We start from the raw sequence: 13,223 nt of genomic DNA, 5'->3' as shown, positions 1-13,223 counted from the left end.
TCTGGTGAGAGGACAAGACTTTGAAAGGACCATTTTTACACACTCATGCTGTATGTGAAGCCTTGCTTATGAATTACCAGGTTATCTTTGCTTCAGCTACTAAGTGAGATTCAGATCTGCTTGGTTTTCAAATGAGCCGAGGCATTTAAACAATAGAGAATGTAGGGCAAGGGTTGATCTGAAGCTAGTTCATGAAGTTGAATTCCTTGGTTAATGGATCTTCAGGATATTTAAATGTTGAAGTTTCTAAATTGGCATGATCAGATAGACACCACAACTGCATGTGCAACAGCGGAAAATGTATGTGTAAGCTCTAAGATGTGGAAACCGCTTTTATGGCAGGTACGTGGCCAAGGCACATATGTGTTGACATGAACACTTTCAGGAAAATGTGACCCTCAAGGCCCAGCCAGTTTGGAAAATCAATAGCCATCTTCATATTCAGGTACCTCTCTAATGCAATGCCCAGGAATTTACCACAAGCTCTTACTAATGCAAACCCATAGCTAAATCCTGACCAATCATACTACACTGGAAACAGACCTCCAAGGAGCACTTCTTTTTCATAAAGGGATTTCCTTCAGTGCTGGTCCATAGACCACTCTTTGCTGTGCTTTCGAGTCGCCATACCCCTCGTTCTCAGCTGCTACAGTGGCATATATATAATCACTGCACAGGAAATAAACCATTGTCTAAGTTTTGGGACAAGCACTACTTTTGTGTATTCATTAATATGGCAAAACCACTAAGTAGTCAAGTTAAACATAGATACTCTGGACACACAAATGTGAGCTGGATTATACGTGTTTTGGGGATTATTTTGTCAGGTTTTGGAACTGAAAATAACCTAGGCTACTAAAGTCTGCTATGCCAAACTCTGCTCCGGTCCCGGGCTTCAAATGTACTGCCCAGCTTCCTGGGCACTTAAAGGACACAGAGGAGAAACATTCCTCCAATAGATTTGGCAGAAACCTGTTTTATCAAAGCCAATAGAGGTGGGAAAGAAGGTAGAGCTTTCCAAATTTGGGTCCAGAGGGACCTGGCAAATCTGCTGTGCTCTGAGAGATGCAAATATAGAAACATCCATGGGCGGTGAGTAAATGGGACAAGTGCTCAGGATGACTTCATCCTTTTTCCCCATTATTACCAGGTATTCTGTAATAGCACTTGCAGGCTATAACCAAGACTGGGACTTGCTGTGTTAGCACTTGTATGGACAAGCAAATAGACATTGTTCTTGCCCCAAAAAGTTTAGACAGAGATCTTGAGAGCAAGGCGATTTTGGCCTTAAGGATGGTATGACAGAAAAAAAGCAGCAAAAGAGGGAAGTGAAGTGACTTGCTCAATATCAGGAATACTTTGGTCATCTTCCGCTGCCTGTTCGGCCAGTTTAGGCACTCATGAGCTGTTCCAGATAAACACCGCTGCAAAGTGGAAGTCTCTTAGTGGAATTAGAAACAGAAGCTGCTGCGCTCACTCACAGCCCACAGAGTTCCTAGATATCAGCTACCGGTTTTTATCATTGAAAATTCTAGCTCTTTGGGGATTACTTTTACTTACTATCTTTCTGGTTTTCCCACCACACCCCTTGTGAAGAAATCAGACATTTGGAAAATTGTAATCTAAGTAGCAATAGTTGCTCCATATCCTGGAAGTGATTTTTGATGTATCTGTGTATTTTTCAGTTTCTCTCTCTGTCTCTATCATGATATCTGGGAGCATGTGCAAATCAGTTGAAAACATCATACCATATCAGATATAACTGCGTTCCTTCTCACCCATCCCCATCCATGCTCCAGGCTTCCACTTCCCTAGGCAGATTTCTCAGGAGGAATCTGAGTGAATAGCTAGCCTTGCTGGATGCTTTGAAGGGCAATACAGATTAACATTGCCAAACCACTAGGGAAAGCAAGGTGTTGCTTAAGCTGAAGGTCCTGATTAGGAAATGCCTTCATCCACAAAGGTATATGTCAACCCCACCCCACACACAGAAAGTTCAGATCACTTAGATGGAAGATTGCAGTTGATCTCAACATCTGTAGAGATGAAAGGAACTGCAGCATCCAAACCATGCTGGGCTTCATTTAGAGAGATCTAAACTGGGAATTTGGATTCAGTTGCAACTGGAAACAAACTGGTAACCAGTTCAGCCTGCCAAGCAATGCAGCAATTAATGAATGATCCCATAACCTCCCTGCTAGGTTATACCAGTGGCACAGTTTCTCTATGTTCAGTTTCCTAGGGTTTCTTTCTGGAAACTTAAATACCAGCTTGAAGCAGGCCTAATCCAGAAACCTGGGGAAAGTAAATTACACCACTGAGCTGCCACTAACCGGTAATACTTCCTGAGCTGCAAACACCAATGTAATGTGTTTCAACCAGAAAAAAACATTTGGTGCTGGAGGGTGGATGGAGAAGCAGCCTTGAAAAACCGTGCGTTAATACACAGCCATTTTCTGTTCCATAGGCCATCACTTCTCTCCCTGCCTTGGCAAGGAACTGAAACCCGAGTGTCTCATGGTGGATAGAAGGGGCATCCCCAGAATTACTCAGATGAAAGCTGAGGCAGAAATAGGACTTGGCTCTTTCTGCTCTTGCCCACTGGATCCTGGCAGAGCACCTGATCTGTCAGGGAGTTCTTCTTTGCCTGGATCTCCCAGGCTGAGCCAGGAGTCACTCTTCTCTGCTGTCACCACCACCAGGCTTCCTACATGTCATGTATGCATCCAGAGCAAGTGGGATTCTCAGCTTCCCATTGACTGAACTCCCAAATGATCTACAGTGGTTATTTCACTTTAAGTACAGTGAGGTTGAACTCCATCTTACAACATTCTTTGTCCTTTTAATGCTCAGTCCACTTCTTGAACGACCACACTGTCTGGCCGCCACGACAAAATCTCTAGACTTTTCATGCCTTGCCATCCCTTGCCATTCCCGATAACATGTGACTCACATATATGCGCCTTACAGATTGTAGGACACTGTGTTCTCTCTAATCCTGAAATTCTTGACTCAGTACATTCTGAAGTTAGCAGCTAATTCTGTTCCCCATTTCTGAGGGACACTGAGAAATGAAGAGCCAAAATACTGAATACCTCACTGCAGCAGACCAAGGGGGTTCCCCTGACTGTAAATTTCTTAACAGAAAAATGTCTGTTGTTCTGGGCAAGCCATCAGGAAAGGAAAATAAAAAACGCCTCCTCCTCTTCTCATCCCACTCACTTCTGTGAAGGGATTTGGTCTGTATTTTTTGAGGTCCTGAAGGATTTAGAAACCTTTACCTTTATTATAGTTTTGGACTGAGAATTTCCCTTGATTCCTCTCTATTTGTTTCAACAGAATTCTTCCTGTTTACATAAATTAAGGATCTGGCCCCTGGTTTCCAACCCAATCAAGGAGTACTCAAGTACAATGAGACAGATTGTCCTCCCAGGATTTCTAGCTGCATAGACAATCCAAAGTGCCAGAAATCTTGTGGGAAGGACTGTTTTCAGGGAAATTCCACCCCATAGTTTCCATACATGTTGTGTAAGTAATGTCACCCCAGACTATAAACCTTCTGAAACCAACCTGCTGCACTGAATGCTTCTCGCTATATAATAATATTTTATAAATTTTTTTTTCTGCTTTTAACTACCTCACTTAAAATTAAATTATGACACCAGCATTTCTGATTCATCTGGAAGCATGGAAGGACAGGATTCATCTGGAGGGTGCTGATGAAAAAAGTGCCATTCTTAGCTGGTGAAAAAGTGCTACTGAAACCAGTTGTAGTTGTGGCACGTGGTGTAGGTACAGCCAAGTGACATGCTGAGTGCTTAGAGGGCATCCTTTGGACCTAAAGCTCTGACACATTAATGGATGTGGAGGAGCAGGAAGCTGAAGACTGAGATTCATTTCTGGATCCGTCCTTGCTGCAAACTCTGAGTAGTCAGTGGTAATTTTGATCAGATGAATTCCTCCTATCGGGAAGAAAGGCAACGTATGCCGGTACTTTAATTTCATTTCAATTTGGTTTAGCAGAGATTTATAATTATTATAAGGAATGATTTTATAATGTAATTCTGTGTTGTCAGAGTAGGTTAGCTTTATGACCTGCTTTAAAAAATAAATGCGGCTTTAATTAAAACAAAACCAAAGAGAGGAGTACAGTCTTGTACCAACATGTTGCTGTCAGCACCCTGCTAACTGTCTGAATTGAACTGTAAGCCTCTGCCTAAAGATACCAGTGCCAAAAACAAAGCTCATGGCACATTTAAAGGTACCGCTGGCTTATTTTTAATTTGTATCTCAACTTAGTATTGCTGGAGGTATTCTAATAACAATTATGATGACTCTCAAAAATCAGACAGTAATGAATAGCAGCCTTTAGTAGGCTGTCAACTTTTACAGAAGCATAACTGGATGCATTAATAAACCCGACTCTCATTTTGCTTAGCAGCAGTGCATTTCCATTACCTGAAATGGAGTCACTTTTGGTTTAACCTAGTACGAGATCAGAATCAGACTCATTAAATTTAGCCTTCAAGCTGCCATCTTTCATGAGGTAAGATGATTTTGCTTCTACATAATGGATGTCACAGAGCTCATCTTCAGTACATGCTCACACTACTTGTAATTTTCTGTATTTGCATTACCTGACATGTGAGACAATATTAATGCTATATCACACTGAAGTCTCTCTGACATCAGCAAATAGAGCCACCACGCAAACCAGAGGCTTTCTAGCATGCATACACCACACACACCCCATTTTTACCCTTGTAACTCCTTCACAAGGTCAGTGATATTAAGCTGACATATTAAGGCATTTTAGTATCACTTTATCAGAATTCTTCATTTCTTAGTGTTGCATGGCTGATGCTACATGGCTTGGTTAGGTCAGTATGTAATATTCTGGGGGGTAAAATCTGACTCCCTAGAAGTCAATGGAGGTTTTGGTTTTGATTTCAGTAATGTTAGTTTTAATATTAATAAGTCTATTGATTTCCTTCTCAGTAACTTCAGAGTTAGAGTCCATAGAGTATCTACTCCATAAACTACATTTTGGGATAAGTATTCATTTTTTAATTATTTTTACTCTGTCTTGTTAAAATGATTCAATAAATAGATGAAAATGCAATGGTAGAATTAATTCTGGGTCCCTAGTAAATGGTATACACCTGGCACAAACAGGTAGCAGTTTCTAGGTGAATAGCAAGATGCAGATACAAATGGGTGAGGGGCAATTGCATCCTTTGCCTCCAACCCCTCTGTGCAATATATTTACCTGGGTGCTGAGACCCATACAAGAGTCCACTACCATTGAGTTTCCCAGTGTGGGGACTCAAGGAAGGAGTCTGCAGTAGCTGTCAATATTAAAGAATCAAGGCTGCGTGTGGGAACATAAAGCCAAATATTTGAGGGATGATTTATAGAAAATGAAACCTCTTCTTTAGCATACATTTAAAAAAATATCTTCTACAGAATACATGGGTGAAAGAGTAAAAATTGCTAACAGTTTAGGATTTAATTCTTAAGTAGCTACCTTAGGGAAAAATTGTACTTTTCAGAAAAGATATTTTTCCAGCTAAGATTGTCCAGTCTGCCATTAAGTTGAGCATCTTCAGATATTATAATACTTCCTTTAAAATTGCTGTACTAAAACCTGAATTCCTTTCTTCCAAGATGGATGCACGAAAGTCTTCTGTCTTGGTGTCAGATGGGCAATATTCACTTCTGTGCCGGACCAGAGCTTGATTTGAAAAGTCTCATATCCTAAATGTCTCATGTCCTAGAATTCTCATGTTCCATTAGAGAGCTGGTAAATCACTCCTTCTAAACATTTTAATACATTTCTAGTCTTGGCAATTTATGAGACATCAAATTGGTGAATACCCTGAAAACCTTTTCAGAAAATACGTAGTCATTTATTAAATGTGTTTGTTACCATTTTGCTCTCCGATTAATGCATACCTGGTCATAGGGCCAGGTTTAGAAAAGTGTTCCTTTTTTTAAAGGCCAAATTGCACTGGTGAGGCCCCACCTCGAATGCTGGGCTCAGGTTTGGGCCCCTCGGGACAAGAAGGGCCTGGAGGGGCTGGAGCGTGTCCAGAGAAGGGCAGCGGGGCTGGGGCAGGGTCTGGAGCACAAGTGTGCTGGGGGGCGGCTGGGGGGGCTGGGGGGGTTTAGCCTGGAGAAGAGGGGGCTGAGGGGAGCCCTTCTCGCTCTCTGCAGCTGCCTGAAAGGAGGTTGTAGCGAGGCGGGGGTTGGTCTCTTCTCCCTAGTAACAGGCGATAGGACGAGAGGAAACGGCCTCAAGCTGCACCAGGGGAAGTATAGGTTGGACATTAGAAAAACTTCTTCACCGAAAGGGCTGTCAGGCACTAGAAGAGGCTGCCCAGGGAGGTGGGGGAGTCTCCATCCCTGGAGGTATTATAAGAAGGGTAGACGTGGTGCTTGAGGATATGGTTTAGTGGTGGCCTGGACAGTGACAGGTTAGTGGTTGGACTCGATGATCTTAAGGGTCTTTTCCAAACTTAACAATTCTATGATTCTATGATTCTATGGTTTTCGAGAGAGCTCAGCCTACAGTGTTTGACTGTCTTGTCCTGCTCATGGCTTTGGACACCTCTTGGACAGGGCCCATCTTTCTGTTGTGTGTTATTCTGTCAAACACTGATTCACAACTAAATTTCAGGCAGTATTATGCAGTAAATAATAATGATCATTAGCAACTGTACATATCACCTGAGGCACTAAAACTAGTCAGAAGAGATAAAAAGTTAGTTCTAACAACTCCTGAAACATTTCTCAAACGCTTTTTTTAATGCTACATGCCTATGACAAGTTTGTAGTTGTGAAATCCTATCAGGATCCATTTGGGATGGCTTTGCACTGCAACTAGGGAGAAGCCTCTGTGTGAGTACATGCTTGCATGGAGCATCTGACATAGCAGTGTGCCAGGTGTTCCTCTCACTCTCACTAGTTTATTAAAATGTTAAAAAAAAAGACATGGTTTATCATAGGAGTCATTGCCTGGCAATAAGCTTTGCTCCGGAGGACATGACAAGTGTCTAAAGCATAAGACATTAAACTTCATCATGCACAGTACTTGTTAATGTTATCTTGGGCTAGAGGGAATATTGTGTATAGTCATGGATGAGGGGGAGGTGTCTTGATTCTGCTGTTTGAGTAACAGTTGAGACACAGTTCCCCAGATAAGACTATGCTCCTTTTTCTCACCACATATAAACGCATCTTCCCTCCTCCCTTCTCAGGCTTTAATATATGTAAGGGCTCAGTGGAACTCTGATGCTGGATTGGCCTTAACATAACTGCATGTGTAATAAGTGAATAACTATTTTCTCACTTGGTTCCCCTAGCAGAATAGCTCAATAGCAATACAGTGGGCTAGCTTGGTCTCACCCAGTTCGTTGGAAACTCTGGTCAGACATTCAATTCTGGAGCTTCAAGTGATGCTTTTACTCTTGGGTCATGGACCTGTACGATTGTCCCAGTGCTTCTGAGATCAGACAGTAGAGAACAAAATAAACTCAGTTTTGTTCTAGTCCTTGTGGAAATGTCTGACACACATACAATAAAAGAGAATCCTGAGACTCCATATTAGAAATAAGGCAAAAAACCAGTTTGAAGCTCGGTCTCCATGTTGATTTACGCTGGATTCAATTTTCTGTAAACACACTAAAAAATGGTGACACTATTTCCAAGGGAGCAGGGAGTCTTTCTCTCATTTCGTGTCAGTCAGAGAGCTGTGTTAACTCAGTGGTGAACAGGTTTGGGAATGATGTTGGGAGAAGGAGGAGGAAAAAACCTTTTGGTGTCTTGTAAACATTGTTCCTCTATTTTGGATTTCTGGAAATTTTTTTAAAAAGCAAAAGTAGCTGAAATGCCCACATTTAAAAATCTCAGCCAGCTGAACTCCTTTCAGTTAAATAAAAACACTCTAACGATCTCTTTGCATTTGGAAAGATGAAAGGAAGAAAACAAAGTACTTATATTTTCCCTGTTCAAATTTAAGTGAAACAAAATGTCTTCCTATTATCCCATTGGACAAATCTAACCTGAGGTATTGAAGAAATTCCCCCCTAGAGCTCAGTGCCTCTGTCTATAATGAAATACGAAGAAAAACAACTGCTAACAGAAGTAGACTTTGTACTGCGTGAACGACTTTTCCTGTATTAGCGAAGCAGACTACTAATATGATATGATGGGACATTACTAATGCAACAGAGTGTAGCTAATGCAAATAAAATACGTTGGAGTGCCTAGTTGAACTGAATAGAGAATTTGTTTGTCTGGGACCCAGATTCTGAAAATCAAAGTAAATCCCACAGAAATAAATCTTAGGGATAATTCAATAAACAGGCCAGGCCATCAGATGCACTAGGCCATTTATTGGCACTGGAGACCCAGGGAGATCCAGGAACATCTCACCCTGGCTTTTGAAGGGAGTTGGATGCTTGGCTGTCCTTGGCGCTTTGGCAAATCTCTTCTTGTATAAATAATAAATGATAATTTGCATTGACATAATAACTAAGTGTATGTGATTATCAGTAAAGGCTGTAAAACTGCTATTCAAGTCTTTGAGAGCTTTGCTGTCATTGAATTCAAGGCTGTGTTTTCACAGCAAGTTCATCTCTGAGAAACAGCTAGTTATAACACTCTTAGAAGAGTAGCTGTGGGTTTTTGCCTCCTTCCCCCTCCTCCCATTCTCAGCTCTTAATGACGATATTGTCTGCTGTAAATAGATAGGTTTGAGCAAATTATAGAATCCTATCCTTAGTTTCAGCTGAGGGTAATATCTCCCACAGCAAAGGGTCTGCTTGGGCTTTGATGCATTTCACTCAAAAGACCGTCTATTAAATGGAACACTTGTGTACTCTCCTGCAACCTCGAGGGCTATGTGCTTCAGTGGGAGCGGCTTTGCAGCCAGTAGCAACCAGTCGCAATTTGTTATTAAAACTGCAGCTCCCCACTGCTTGCTGCTGCTGACTACCACGAGGCTGGAGTCTGCTCAAGAAACGCAGAGAAAGCAGAAACTGAGAATATTCCCAAGCTCACCTTTTAATGAAGGCATATGGCATTCAGGATATTGTTATTCATGTAGTAATTGGCAACGGTATACACATATTTATGGTACCACTCATCATGCTTAGGAAATTTTGGAATTGCTCCATTTTAATGGGCCATAAACACTTACCTGAAGTAAAAGTATATAGCAAATACAAAGAAACATGAATAATTCTTTATAATTACACACATATATTTAGGTACACACACACATAGCCATCAGGCAAGGCAATTTTTTTTTCATAATTATTACTGAATGAGAGACCAAACTGTGCCTAAATTGTTCTAAATCCAGATTAGTAAATTTGGTTTGTAACTGTCAAGTGAAAAATAAAATGCAAGGTCCTGGGACTTTTCCCAGGTATTTGGGCCTACATATGAACCAGAAATAAACAAGATGAATTAGACTCTCTGCAGTTAGCTGCAGAACTCGGTTCAAATATTTGCAGTAAAACTGGGGCTTGACAAAAACCATCAACATGGGGAGATAAGAAAAAAACCCACCACTTTATAGCCCTCTTTCTATTGAGATATTTAAAAGGGTTTTTGTGGTTTTTTTTTAGCAAGATGAGTACTTGGAGTTTTATCTGTCTACTGATCCTTACAGAGAGGTGTGAGTGTGCGGTTTACTAAGGAAAACTTCTGTTCTAATCTGTAATCGTAGAATTAAATTTCTGCTGCTATAGCTGTAGGCTTATATGCATATTCTAGTTCCATTTTTATTTCAGATTTTTTTAAAATTCGATTGACTTATTTAGCTAGAAATAAGAGATTTTATGCCAAAGTAAAAGTTTCACATTGAAAGATAAGGAACAACAGTGGTTCAAACCCACAGATTTAGCTTTCTGCTACTCAGAAGTTTCATGAGTTTCAGAGCAGACTCACTGAAAAGAAAGGGCCTGCTTAGAGGAGGGCATAAAAATAAATTTTATGTGTCAGCATTGGAGTCTGTCTATAAGGACTAAAAGGTACATATTTCAAATGATTAAAAGTAAAAAGTATATTTCTGTTTGTTCCAAATTCATCAAAAGTCAGCCAGTTATTCATGCACAGACATTTTGGATGTATTTTCAGGAGGGTGCTCAGCTGAGCACTCAGCAGTACCCATGTTCTGTACCTTGGAGTTAAAGAACTCAATACTGGTTTTGATAATGATCTGCACATGCAGGCCCCGTAATTCTCATACTTACTGTTTAAAAATGGGTGTCTGAGACTCTTCTCACTCTTCTCCTGCAAGCAGAAATTGCAGTACTTTTGTACCAGCTTAATATTTGAAATATAATGCTTGCAAAGACCACCCCAGCAAGCCTGGATTTTGTATTTCTCTATTAGAACAACTCCCCTTTATCTTTCTACTTCGACATCTGGTGTTGCAGGTAGGATACTCTGACTCACAGCATCTGGGCTGAGAAATGTTTCCTCTCCTTGGAGTCTCAGGTACTTCAGAAATATCCTTCAGAAACCATTTATCAGACCCATGCTGAAATGTTCAGTAAAATTTACAGTGAACTGCCTTCTTTCCCTTCCGGCACAGTTGCCCCAGACTCACTCCAGCAGAGCGGTTGTTAACAAATTGGTTAATTGCCAGTGCTTTGCTGAGGTTTGCTATTCTGTATCAGGGATAGTCAAACCCATTCATACCAATTTGGAGATGACCTTAACCATTGTTCCAAACTAAAGTGGGGTTTGTTTTGAAGTTTAAAATTCTCTCAGGCGATTATTTCTTCTGGTAACTGACTTTCAGCATCCATACTTGTGCTTCTTCACTAGCAAAAAGAGAAAATTAAGAGCGGTATCAGTAATGTGCTGGCTGGCAGCTCAGAAGATCTGCTTCAGTCCCTGGCTCTGTCACGAATCTCAGTCATGATCTTAGGCAAGTTCTGACATCTCCCCATGAGACTGGAGCGATGTTACTTCATTTCCTGCTTTTTAAGATGTTGTATTCATCTAGATTGGAAGGTCTTTTTGAGAAAGGTTGTGTTTGTAGGATTGGATAGAACCCGCCACTGTGTAGCCTCATTACGCTCACAGAATTCTCAGATGTCACGATAATATTCATAAAAGTAAGTAAGGGAGGTAACAAAGAGATAACACGCAACGGGGCGATCTTGCAACGTTTCTGTCCTCAGACTGAAACCAGAAATTTCAGAAATCTTGTGAAACAACTTGCTCTCCAGAGTTTACTACTTGAACTTTTTGAAACAGTAGTCTTTTAATTGTTTGTCTAAAGCAGGAGATATAGCCAAACTTTTGGGTGCTGACTGGAAACCTCCAAACTTTCTGAGGTTTCTCTGTCATTGACATAAACCACGGTCTGTGGCTTTCAACAATAACATTTGTACTGATTTTAGCAATCTAAATCCAGACGCAGCAACTGAGTTTAGCAAAACAGAAGACCCACAGACCACTTCTATGTATCAGAATGTGCAGTTGATTTTGGTAACCAATTGTCACGGACAACACCACGGGCAACCAAATTCTCATATGGCTTCTCTGACATGCAGGAGCAGCACCAGTACCATGACAGGCTACAATGCGCATAAACAATCTGGAAGTTTTTGCTTTGGAGGACGTTACTTGCATATCTAGCTGGTCTGACTTCAACGCGTAGCTGAGTGTGCTTTTGCAGATTTTATGGGCATAAATTCTCTGCTAGGAAAGGACGCCTCACTTGAAAATTAAACCTGCCAGAGCGGAAACGAGGACCTTCCAGAAATAAGTGCAGGAAAGCAATTCATAGAGTAACGGCAAACGCTGTTTTAAAGGTATGCAAGTATGTAGCCTCACCTAGATGTAACTGTCTTCTTCAAGGTGCATGTAAACCACTGTCAGCCTCTATTGGCAGGTGCCAGAGCTGCCCAGCAAAGTGGCAAAGCCCTAATCCTCCTCTTGTCCAAGTTTCAGGAATCAGCGAGAAGCATGTTTGGAAAGGCAAAGTAGAGAGTATGTCTCATCGGCACATCTGTCATTGCCTACAGTTTTCAGATGTGAGATGATATTGAGGCCGGCAAGGGAAAGTATAATAATAATAGACTTAACCAAAGCTTTGGTTCAACTTTATGAACAGGAGAGAGGCAATTCACGCTGCTTACCCAGAAGCAATGCTCACGCCAGGGAGTTGGAGGGAGATATTCAATTAGAAGTAACACTCCACAAGAGAAAATTCTACCCGGAGATATGAAATGTGAAATTTCAGTGGGAGCTGCATTTTCTTTGGGGGAGTTCAAGGGAGAGTTTGTTTTGGTAGCCAAGCTCCTAATGGAAAGATAACTTCATCCTTAAATCTCAAGTGATTTCTGCCAATTCATAACAATTTACACCTACAGGGCATCAGCAAATTAAGTCCAACTATATCACTGTCATGTGAAGAAGTGTTGAGTACACTGGAGCACGGAAAGACTGGCTAACGGAATGACATATGTTAAGGAAAAGAAATAAAAATCAAGAATCTCAAATCCCAGTCGCCTGCTGTAATCACTGTACCTTGTTCTTTAATCCTCTTCCACTGCTGGAAAGAAATGAATTATTTAGGTTCTGCCTGACCATTTTTCTCTTTCCTTTTTTAGGATTTTATGCCTCAGCTTTAATTCATTCCCAGTATTTTTTCCATTTTAGTTTCTAGCAATAACATTATTAAATTTCATGTCTGCTTCCGTTTTTATTTCCATCTTTCACCAAAAAGATATAAAGTGAAATTAATCCAAATGAGAGAGCTTTTCTCTTCAAACTGCTCTCGGTATCATCGTTTCCTTAATTAAGTAATTGAAGCTCTCCCAACACACACAACGTCATTCAATCTACTGCAGTTTCTTGTATATGCTGGCACTTAGATTTGTTCCTATAGGGGACTGTTTTTCCAGTCCATCAGTCTTTTCTGCATCTTTCTTCTAATAACCTCTCAGGCCTGGTTCTCCTGGTACCCCCTGGCACATGTGCAACATGGCTTTAAAACAAGGAAACAACATAAAGACAGGATTACTTTAATATTATTCATAAGGCTCCCTGTCCTGGGGCTCATATGGGGCCAATCTTGATAGATCTGACTTCCTTCCTCGCATTTCTGGCTGAACCGTTATATTCCCTGCTTCAGTTTTAGGTTTGTGCCCTTAGTTTCTTCCTTTAAAGTGAAGGATTTTTCATTATTAATTACT

This window comes from Phalacrocorax carbo, chromosome 14, assembly GCF_963921805.1.
Source record: "Phalacrocorax carbo chromosome 14, bPhaCar2.1, whole genome shotgun sequence".
In the NCBI taxonomy this organism is placed as follows: Eukaryota; Metazoa; Chordata; class Aves; order Suliformes; family Phalacrocoracidae; genus Phalacrocorax; species Phalacrocorax carbo.
This window is presented reverse-complemented; position numbering follows the sequence as displayed.